The sequence below is a fragment of the Vulpes vulpes genome, chromosome 12, assembly GCF_048418805.1.
Source record: "Vulpes vulpes isolate BD-2025 chromosome 12, VulVul3, whole genome shotgun sequence".
Classification (NCBI taxonomy): Eukaryota; Metazoa; Chordata; class Mammalia; order Carnivora; family Canidae; genus Vulpes; species Vulpes vulpes.
In genome coordinates, this window is record NC_132791.1 from 59,283,063 (window position 1) to 59,295,543 (window position 12,481).

The 12,481-nt window shown below is 33.3% G+C and overlaps 1 pseudogene; it reads left to right on the forward strand.

Annotated features, from left to right (window-relative positions):
• Positions 1–10,565: 10,565 nt before the first annotated feature.
• LOC112917110 (prothymosin alpha pseudogene) lies at positions 10,566–11,098 on the forward strand (annotated as a pseudogene).
• Positions 11,099–12,481: the final 1,383 nt, after the last annotated feature.

Consider the following 12,481-nt stretch of genomic DNA (forward strand, 5'->3'; position numbering starts at 1 on the left):
GATAGAGAGTCCTGGGCTTTTACAAAACATAAAAAGCAAGAGTCATGATTTCTCAAGGAGTGGAGATTTAAAGTAAATGTTTTACAGATGTAATACTGTCTTAACCTTTATTGAAGTAGTACAAAATTCCTGGCACAACTTAATTTAGAATATTGGTCATAGCTTATTAAAATTTCTGTTTTTGTGAGAACAATGTTATTTTCATGTGATATCTGAATCTCAGACTTCCCCCAAATAATTTTTATACAGAAGTCTCTGATAACAGCCTGCAAATACAAACACACACGTACATACAAACACATACACACAGTGTATTATTAAATGACTTTCAGACTTTTCCCTCATTGCCTATGACTTTTCCATCATTGCATGTGAAGACAAGGTAGAGAAAATGCTGGGATAAGGCAAGGATAAGAAAAAATATTTTTATGGTGGTAGCAGTACTGATCAGTTGGTTTACTGTTTTTCCCCATATAATTATTCATACTCACAAAGTGATACAACTTTCTTATAGAGCTGTAGAAACAAACATACATTGGATATGGTAAGTTGTCATTGTGGATAATTTCAGAAAGGTTTAATATTAGTTTCAAGGAGCTGAAATCTTTTAGAGGAAGAGATTGATCCTAGTGGACAGAGATAACTGAGAATTTGTGAATTTGAACATGGTTTCTTCTTTTTTTAAAAGATTTTATTTATTTATTCATGAGAAACAGAGAGAGGCAGAGACATAGGCAGAGGGAGAAGCTGGCTCCTAACAAGGAGCTCGATGTGGGACTCAATCCCAGGACTCCAGGATCACACCCTTAGCCAAAGACAGACACTCAACTGCTGAGCCACCCAGTCATCCCTGAACATTGTTTCTCTGTATTTCCCATAATTAGTATGAACGAGGCTTTTTTTGGTATCTCCTGTTGGGTAGAAATTATTTCTTAATTTGTTGGTGCCGTGAAACTCCTCAAGAAGACATGATAAATGTTCCATCTTAGTAAAGTAATGAGATATTTATTTTAAAATGTTTGATAATATTTTTCACGTTTTTCTATGCATACAATTCTGTGAATTCATGCCTTCTCTAAGCTATTGTTACTTACCTTTATTCTTATCTCCTGAGATTATTTTTACAAATGACTCTGCTAGCTTCTATGGGAACAAAACCTTTTTCACTTGGTTTGAACTCTTGTCATTTGAGGCTGTCAGCACAACTTGCATTTGGTGAAGAATTAACTCATTCTGTTTCATAGGTGCAGACTGAAACTAGCCCCAGTTAGCATTATACAAATGATCAAATGGAGAATGAGCAAAGATTTACAGAAATCACTGTCAGTATTTAGCAATAAGAATAGCTACTATTTTTTGAGCACCTATTTTAAGCCAGGCATTGTCATAGGTACATTATGTATACCACACAATTATTTATAAGTAGACATTACTCATATTTTATACATAAAACTCAGAGAAGTTGATTTACTTTCTCAAAGGCATAGTAGGCAAGTCTCCAAATCCTTTGTTTTTTCCTTTTAAACCAAACTGCAAATATCAACACTGATAGAGCATTATTGTTGAATCAGTAGCACATATTCATATGGGAAATTATACCTGTTACAGATACATGTTTAAATAATTGTTGAATAAATAAATGACATCAATATTGAAATAATATAAATGTAGTTTTGATATTTGGCTTTTTACCCTTTAGAACCTATAGTGAAATGAAAGGGGGCAAATAGTAGTGGACAATGAATTCAACAGTGTTTTGTTATATTTTATATGTGCATAGTACCTAAGTTAATCAAAAGAGGGTATGGTGCTTGTTCTTAATACAAGGCATAAGGACATGAAAGAAATGTATTATGATACAAGCCATAGTTTTATGTCAAAGCGAATGATAAGTGCACAGAAGAGTAGATAAGGTAAAAATACGGTGGACAGAAACCAACAGGAATGGACTTATGAAATCCTAAGTGGGAATTGAAAGGTGGGAGAATTTGGCAGTAAAAGGATTAGGAACACCATTCCAAGCTGCCAGGGTGTCAAAAAAATTACTGAAATAATGTTTGAGCATGACTATGATATATTTTATGATTTTTGTGAAATATTCCCCTACTTTTTGTGGTAGGATTATATTTTTCTGCCCTGCTGATGTCAGGCTTGCCTGTCTGATTTATTTTGGCTAATGGAATATGACATATGTGACATATGTTTCACCTGAGTAAAAAATTTAAATGTAACCAGTTCAGTTTGATCTTTGGCTCTTCCCTGAAAAAAATAGGTAAATTTCATTATCTGACCCCTGGCCCAGAGAAAAGCCTCAGTCAAGCTACAGCTTATATGTAACAAGCAAGAAATAAACACTTGTTGCTTTAAGCTACTAAGAATTTGAGATCATTCCTTATGTGGTATAGCCTAGTGAAAGCTGATAAATGCAGTGACATTTGAGGGTGGCTTATGAGGAATCCTGACTAGAGAAGGTTTATATTGGATTCTAAAGTTAAATAAAACAATGGAAACAAGTTAAAGATTTGGACTTTTTATAGTACCTAGAATTGGTTATCAATCTTGGTGTCAATTCTTATGATTTAGAAAAAAAAGAGTGTGGATTCCGTCTGCTAGCATTGTCAATAAGAATCGTTTTTCCTCTGGTAGTGATCAAATGTGAGAGCTTCTCAGATATTTTTTGTTATGGTGAGAATTAATGGTTTAATGAATAGATTCTGATTTTGCTTTTACTTTCCTATTCAACATCTCTCTCAACCACCTCTCATCTGCGCTGTCATTGGATTGCATGGAATCCAGTATTCTCCCATGAAGATAAAAGTGAATTGGACTAGCATGTCATTGGCCTGGAATTTTCATGGCTCTTACCTGCTTCCCCATTAAATGAGTACTAGGAGTTGGTGGACAAATTGAATCTTTAGGTATTTATCTTTCTGATTTAGAAGTTATTTCTCTGAAGAGTTATTCAAAGTCTTTAGCATACTGAATGAATGTCAAAATCTATAGATCTAGATAATTAACTTTATATACTCCAATATTAATGGAGCAACAGTGTAATTTTTTTTTGCTCAAATAGGAACACTTTTGAGAACAAAATGGAACACTATTGATAATTGTGCTTTGACAACAGACATGAACTGAGACTATTTGGGCAAACTAAAATAAGTGGTCATCTATTGTATGAATGAACTGAATTGTCATGTTTACACTGGTCTCTCTACACTTCTGGGAGGGGCGAGGGACGGGAAGGAGTGACACCACTGACACTGCTTCTTTTCTGTCAATCATTTATCATGCACAGATACTGTCTCTCTGTCTTTGCCACTTCCAATCACGCAAGCAACTCTTAAAAGTGGGAGAAGGGTGAGCTACTGTTGTAGTGAAAACATTAAAAATTTAAATTATCTTTGGTATGAAAAGGAGAATGAAGATGAATATTCATTGATCTTATTTTCAAAAAAACATTGGAAATTTAGTTTTCTTATTTTAAAGAATTTAAGAGGTTTTTTTGCTGATATTTTCTTCCCACTTTCTCTAATGTGAAATGTAACCAAAGCAGTGTTATTTGCAGTGCCAAGAAAACTGTCATTGTAAAATGTTGTAACCGACTTCAATTTGACATACATTTCAAAATGGGAGTTTTGCAGTGAGGTTAAACTTATTTAAGAAACTCTATTTGAAAAAAAAAAAAAAGAAACTCTATTTGATATGAGCTCTGCAAGACCGGTAACTATGTTATGTCTTATCTTGTTGTCCTCAAATCCTAGCACACAATTCTTAGCACAAAGTAAAAGTTCAAAAGTATTTGTTAAATCAGTGAAGAAATTAAAGAACAAAATCTAATTCTATGTAAAATATAACAATATAGATTAAAAATCAAGACTATTTTAAAGTATAATTAGAGAAGTAATTGAAAACTTTCTGGAGATAAAGAAATATGACCTAGAGTTTGAAAATGTAGAACATTGTCAATATGCATGGAAAGTCATAAGAGGTATAGAAATAAAGTTAGTAATACTAAGAACTCTAAAGGAAAACATATATTTAGACCTCTCTGAAGAGGAAGTTAGAGTGGGTTGTTTGTTTTTAGGAAATGTCAATGATCCAGTGTTCCATAAATAGAACTATCCATGCCATAAAAAGGGAAGTATTTATATATTCTTGAGTTTATGTTGTCATCATTAATTTCTATTTTAAAAAATGCTGTTGAATCTTCTTGAATTTTATGGTCTTCTTATCCCTCATAATAAAAAAAGTGTTATATTTGATTAGTCTAGGAGTGGATGTCAGAATCATGAAAAATATTGATTCTAAGTTTATCCTTTACTGAACAAACATATACAAAGAATCCATAGGAAATTAATGTCATTTAGCAATAGACTGTTTCAATAAAAGAGAAGTATGTAAGAAAATAAGTTGATAATTTTAAGATCAAATCTACTTTCTATATCAAGTAATTATAAATAAGCTAAAGTCTTCTATTAAAAGAAAAATGGTTGAAAAGATGTACACATATACATACATGTATACACACATACATATACTCAAAAACATATACACATCCATAAGTGACTGATCTCAAAGTAACTCAGAAATATATGCAACAATATGTGCAAAGACATTTAAAAATATTTAAAAAGATAAGAATTACGTTTAAATAGACAACAAATTTGGAACGTTGGAGCAAATAACATTAAAATAGAAAAAGGAGGGGTGCCTGGGTGGCTCATTCAGTTAAGCGTCTGCCTTTGGCTTGGGTCATGATCCCAGGGTCCTGAGATTGAGCCCTACAGAAGGGGCTCCCTTCTCAGGGAGGAGCCTACTTCTCCTTCCTCTGCTGTTCCCCTTGCCTGTGTTCTCTCACTCTCTCTAAAGTAAATAAGTGAAATCTTAGGAAAAAAAATAGAAAAAAGAAATTTTGTAATGATAAAAGGAAAGACAAAGTAAAGATTTCTGGTTATAAATATCTCTACACCAAACAGCACTTTATGAAAGTTCATGAATCAAATGCAAAAGTAGAAACCCATATTGAGTGGCAGATTTTAACTTATTCCCTTCAGTCCAATAAACTAAGTGGATAAAAAGATATACAAACATAGAAAAATACCTTAATAATATAATAAACATAGTATGGCTAATTGGCATAGTGAGGTCTGTATCTTAAAAATGTTTTTTCAAATGTTTAAGGAAAAATATGACTTTTATTATGTGCTTATCAAGACACAAAGGAAACACCAGAAAATTTCTATCCACAATGTGGATAGTAACTGGTAATTATAAATATTAAAACTGTAAATTGGTCCTTAGTTATATGTTGCTGCATAAAAATATTCTTACAAATTTACTTGCTTGGAGCATGCACATTTATTCTCTCAGTTTTATCTAGGGCTTCTGCTGTGCTGCAGTGGTTCAGCCGGAGAAGCAAAAACTTGTAAGTTCATATATTTGTTGGCAAATTCAGTTCCTTATGACATGTTGCTAAACATCAAAACTGAAGCATTTCTGTGTAAGTTGTTTTTGTTTTTGCACCTGTTAAGCATTAATAAATTATATAGTAAAGTGACTGGCTATAAGATAAAGATAGAAAACTCAATATTTACTTTCTATTCTTGCAATCCATGTAGAAAATATAAATAGAAATGTTTTATCTGTAATAATACCATGATATAAAATTGATTGTGACAAATTTGGTAAGGAGATCATGGAGGACTTTATGATTAAAATTATGACATGTGCTGAAGAACATAAAATAAGATCTGAACCAATGGAAATTCATAACCCAGTTTTTGATAAAAAGACAGTGTAAAATTTCAGTTTTCTAAAATTATTATATAAATTTAAGGTAATTCTTAGTAAAATTTTAATAGGGAATTTTTTGTAACTAGATACAATTATAGAATATATATGAAATTATACATACCCCAAATGAGACAAGTAATATAGGAAAAAGAACAGGAGGAAGCACTTGATTACTAAAAATTAGAATATATTTTAAGGTCTCTGATGCTAACATAAATGTGGTATAGAAAAATGAATAGATAATTTAGCTAAACAAAGTAGAAGGTTAAGGTTATATCCCAATATAAATGAACTTATATATTACAAAGTTGTAATAAATAAAATTGTTTTAGCATCTAAAATATGTGAAGTAGTATAATTACCATTATGAAGGTAAAAATGTAAAAACAAAGTCAATGTTCGACAGTAGAGGAATAATAGAATAATTTATATTTATATTTTACATAGCAAGCAAAAAATATAAATTAAACCTAGATTAATTTTCTTGGAATTTACAATTGGATGAAAAAAAACAAGACATAGAAATAAATAGTGTGATCACAATGTTATAAAACAAAAGTGACAAAAACATACATATATATGTACATATACTGACATATGTTTAGGTGTACATATATATATTTCTATATAAGATTATATGAGGATGATGAAAAATAAGAAAGAACATGGAAATTGTTGTTAGAGTGTCTTTGAGGTTGAGGTGGGGTGGTTCATGTAAGTGGAGGGTAAAGGGAGCAGTCACTGGAAACTATTTTTACTTATATTTATTAATTATTATGTTTTAAAGATTTTATTTATTTATTTGACAGAGAAAGAGAGAGAGCACAAGCAAGGGGAATGGCAGGGAGAAGGATAGTGAGAAGTAGGCTCCCAGCTGAGCAGGAGCCCAGTATGGCTCTTGATCCGAGGACTCTAGGATCATGACCTGTGCTGAAGGCAGACGTTTAACCTACTGAGCCATCGAGGTGGGTACTTATAAAAAAAAATCAGTATATTTTACTTATATTTAAAATAAAAGTGATATTCAAGTTAAAACTAAAAGGATATATTTTCTTTTCTTTTCTTTTCTTTTCTTTTCTTTTCTTTTCTTTTCTTTTCTTTTCTTTTCTTTTCTTTTCTTTTCTTTTTTTTAAGGATATATTTTCTTGGGATGCCTGGGTGCCTAAGCCATTGAGTGCCTCCCTTTGGCCCGGGGCGTGATCCTGGAGTCCCAGGATCTATCCTGCATTGGGCTTCCTGCATGGAGCCTGCTTCTCCCTCTGCCTGTGTCTCTGCCTCTCTCTCTGTGTGTCTCTTATGAATAAATAAATAAAATCTTTTAAAAATATATATATATATATTTTTCTCACTTTTTAGATCAACAAAATTCAAGATATTTGAAAATAAATTGATGAGAGTTTGGGGGAAATAAGCACTTTCTTGCACTGATCTCAAGTCAAATTTGACACATCCTCTATATTTCTATGAAAGCCATTTCACAATACCTATCAAAATTTGTAACAAACTCTTTTATCCAGTTTTACTTGTAATTTATCTTACAAATATACTTGTAAATATGTGAAATGTAAATGAATATTAATGTCAATAATTCCAGTACTAGCAAATGTTTAGAAATAATCTAAATGAAAAACAATTTAAACATACTAATTATTTGAGTCATGACACAATCATAAAATAGTCTGTATCTGTTCAGCAGCATAAGGCATTTCCATTTGTTTTGGAGCAATTGTTAAAATGTATTGTTAAATAGAAATTTTACAGAAAAATGTACATAGCTTTCTACCATTTGTGTTTACAAAGAAGTGTTTATGTATGCATAAACTATATATGCATAATTCACATCTGGAAGACATTAGTGATAGTGAGTTTTCTCTAAGAAGGTAGGTGAAATGACTATGAGGTTGAATTGAACTGATTATCTTTCCCTTTTGAATTTTGTATCTTGTGCTTGCATTATTTATTTAAAACCAAAATACTTTAAAAAATTTATTCTTAGTGATTTATACAGAAAGAACAAAGATAATGTAATCAAACATGATAGCTAAGTATCAAAGACATTGTATTATAATAGTAAACTGACATAACTTCTCTTTTTAAAGATTTTATTTATTTACTTGAGAGAGGGAGGGAGCATAAGTAGGTGGAGAGGAAGAGGGAGAGGGAGAAACAGACTCCCCACTGAGCAGAGAGCCCTAAATGGGGCTCGATCCCAGGACTCTGGGATCATGACCTGAGCCAAAGGCAGACACTTAACTGACTGAGCTACCCAGCTGCCCCTTGATGTGACTTTCTAATATTCCTAAGTAATATATATTTATAAAACTTAGTGTTCAGTATAAAAGTTTCAACATTTTATAAAAAAAAAATTCCTGTACTTAAAAAATGATCTTGGAAACCATTTGAAATTTAAAATATTCCTTTTTATCGAGGTGTAAATGACATATAACATTGTATTAGTTTCAGGTATATAACATAATGACTTGATATTTGCATATACATTGATGTAATGATCACCACACAATAAGGCTACTTAACATCTACCACCATACATAGTTACAATATTTTTCTTCTTGTCATGAGGATTTTTAAGTTTTATTCTCTTAGGGACTTGTAATTATATGATACAGTATTATCAATTGTAGTTACTGTGGTGTACATTATATCCCTATGACTTATTCTTTTCATAACTATAAGTTTATACCTTTTGACCTACTTCACTCATTTCACCCACAGTGCTGCCCCCACCTCTGGCAAGCACCATCTGTTCTCTTTATTTATGGGTTTATTTTTTTTCTCTTAATTCTATATATAAGTGAGATCACATGGCCTTTGTCTTTCTCTGACTTATTTCACTAAACATAATGCCTTCAAAGTCCATCCATGTTGTTGCAAATGGCAAGATTGCATTATTTTTTATGGCTGAATAATATCCCATTATATGTCTGTACCACACTTTATCCATTCATCCATTGATGGACACTTAGATCGTTCCAATCTCATGGCTGTTATAAGTAATGCTGCAATAACACAAGGGTACATATCTTTTCAAGTTAGTTATATTATTTTGGGACGGAGGGTAAATACAGAAAAGTGGAATTGCTAGATCCTAAGGTAGTTTATTTTTAACTTTTTCAGGAATCTCCATACTTTTTTCCATAATGGGTGCTTCAGTTTACATTCACACCAACAGTACATGAGGATTTTCTTCACATTCCCACCAGAATTTGTTATTTTTTGTATTTTTGATTATAGCCATTATAACAATTGTAAGATGATATCTCATTGTGCTTTTGATTTGTATTTCTCTGACCATTAGTGATGTTAATAATCTTTTCATGTATCTGTTGGCCATCTGTAGTATTCTTCAGAAAAATATGTTAAGATCATCTGCTCGTCTTTAAATCAGATTATTTGCTTGTGTGCTATTGAGTTGTATGCATCCTTTATATATTTTGGATATTAATTCTTAATTAGATATATGTTTTGCAAATATTTTCTCATATTCAGTAGGCTGCCTTTTCTTTGATGATTTGCTTTGCAGTGCAGGAGCTTGCTGTGCAGAAGCTTTTTAGTTTGATGGAGTCCTGCTTATTCATTTTTCTTTTCTTATCTTTGCTTTTGGAGTCAGTTCCAAAAAATTATTTCCAAGACCCATGTTAAGGAGCTTACTATGTTTTCTTCTAGGAATTTTATGGTTTTAGGACTTACATTCAAGTCTTGAATTTTTTTTGAGTTAATTTTTCTACGTTATGTAAGATAGTGGTTGAGTTTCTTTAGCATGTGGTTGTCTAGTTTTCCCATCATCATTTATTGAACAGATTGTCCTTTTCCATAACATAGTCTTAGTTCCTTTGTCATAAAATAGTTGACCAGGTATGCAGGTTTATTTCTGGGCTGTCTGTTCTGATCCACTGATTTGTATGTCTGTTTTTTTTTTTTTTAAGATTTTATCTATTTGTTCACGAAAGACACAGAGAGAAGGCAGAGACATAAGCAGAGGGAGAAGCAGGCTCCCCGAAGGAAGCCCAATGTGGACTCCATCCTGGAACTCCGAGATCACGCCCTGAGTCGAAGGCAGATGCTCAACCCCTGAGCCATCCAGGTACCCTAATCTCTGATTTCTTTATGATTAAAACTATGTCAATACTTCCAAGATAAACAAACTTTGTTATACTTATAACATTATTATTCTTTACACTTTTTACTAAAAAGATAGTTTAAAATATATGAAATATCAGATTTTTAAAATGATTTCTTCACTTGAACATTATCCAAAAGCAGCAAGGTGAGCACAAAACCAGAAACCTGGACTCCATTTTCAATGAAGTTAGGAGATGCCAGTTACCTCAGAGCACAAGATGTGAGGAATAGTTACCAAATACAGTGAAGGTCAAGTATAGGTTAGTAAGCATATTGAAATAGGATGCTCCTGGCTGTAGAATTTAGACAATGCCCACATAGTAAGTGACACTTTGGTGCAAAATTAGCCTTCAATTATTTAAACCAATAAGAATGTTTTCATGGGCTGATGGTGAAAGCCATTTTCAACCAGGGTTGTCACAAAATCTTAAGGAGCAAATACTGAAGGAAAAAACACACCTGCAGACATATTTGCAGGAAGTAACTTTCAGTGAAGGAGTGCAGAGACAGAAGAGGCAATTTTCTATACAAAATAAGAGACCAAAGCCCCAAAACAATATTCAAGGAAAATGAAATGAAATCTTGGTTCATAGAAACCAGGCTTTTAAAACGGAAGCAAAGTTGGAAGAATGAAGGCTAATTTGAAAGTAGCTAGAAGCCCCACTGGCTGCTCTGAAAAGCCATCTTTGCACTGTTCCTGTGCCCGGCTCCCCGTTGGCCGCAACCTCCTCCGCCACCGCGACCCCCGCAGCTCCCTCGCCGGAGGCCTCGAACGCTGCATCGCTTCACCCACGTGCCCCATCGTGTCAGACGCGGCCGTGGACACCAGCTCCGAGATCACCACCAAGGACTTAAAGGAGAAGAAGGAGGTTGTGGAGGAGGCAGAAAATGGAAGAGACGTGCGTGCTAATGGGAACGCTAAGGGGGAAAATGGGGAGCAGGAGGCTGACAATGAGGTAGATGAAGAAGAGGAGGAAGGAGGGGAGGAAGAGGAGGAGGAGGAGGAAGGCGATGGAGAGGAAGAGGATGGAGATGGAGATGGAGATGAGGAGGCCGAGGCAGCTGCGGGCAAACGGGCAGCTGAAGACGATGGGGATGACGACGTCGACCCCAAGAAGCAGAAGACTGATGAGGATGACTAGACAGCAAAAAAAAAAAAAAAAAAAAAAAGGAAAAGTTAAATCTAACCAAAAAAAGGCCACCGTGACCTATGCACCCTCCACTCCCGAGTCCCGCCCGCCTGCCCAGCGCGGGCAGCGCCCCCCGCAGATGACTCTCCGCCTCCCAACCAGAACCACAACGTGAATTTGCAACAGGGGAGGGAAAAAGAACCAAAACTTCCAAGGCTCTGCTTTTTTTCTTAAAAGTACTTTAAAAAGGAAAATTTGTATTTTTAATTTACATTTTATATTTTTGTACATATTGTTAGGGGTCAACCATTTTTAATGATCTCGGATGACCAAACCAGCCTTCGGAGCGTTCCCTGTCCTACTTCTGACTTTACTTGTGGTGTGACCATGTTCATTATAATCTCAAAGGAGAAAAAGAAAACCTTGTAAAAAAAGCAAAAACAACAACAAGAAAACAATCTTATTCCGAGCATTCCAGTAACTTTTTTTGTGTATGTACTTAGCTGTACTATAAGTGGTTGGTTTGTATGAGATGGTTAAAAAGGCCAAAGATAAAAGGTTTCTTTTTTTCCTTTTTTGTCTATGAAGTTGCTGTTTATTTATTTATTTATTTATTTATTTATTTATTTATTTATTTATTTTTGGCCTGTTTGATGTATGTGTGAAACAATGTTGTCCAACAATAAACCGGAATTTTATTTTGCTGAGTTGTTCTAAAAAAAAAAAAATGAAAGTAGCTAGAAGATAATAGGCTCTGAGAAAAGGCACAGAGACTTGGTGGACAGGATAGAAAAATGTAAGGAAAATTAAGTGAGGAGATCACGTGGTTTTTAAATGGTTGCAGTATATATCAACTCTCTCATTTCTCTGTGTTTCAAGCTTTTATTTAAATTCTAGTTAGTTAACATACAGTGTAATATTAATTTCAAGAGTATCAACTCTCTCATTTTTTATGTTGATGACTAGTGTCTTATACTCTGTCTCTCTCTCTTCCTAGGCCAATCTGGCACAAGGCTTATCAGTTGTGTTTTCTCAATGAACCAACTTTTGGTTTCAATGAATTCCCTATTGTCTTTTGTTTTCTAGTTCATTTCTCTGATTTTTATTATTTCTTTCTTCTGCTTATTTTGAGATTCATTTTTTAAAAAGTCTCTTGAGGTTGAAGCTGAGGTCATTGATATAAAAACTTTCTTTTTATTCTAATGTAGACAATTAGGACTGTACTTTTATTCCTCAGTGCAGGCGTATCACCGTCTCAGACATTTTGATATTTTGTGTTTTTATATTTATTAAACTATTAATTACTATTATTATTTTCAAATATTTGGTGATTTTCCAGAAATATGTTATTGATTTTTAATTAATTCCATTATAGTCAGTGAACATAGTCAGTGAACATGTATGATTCGAATCCT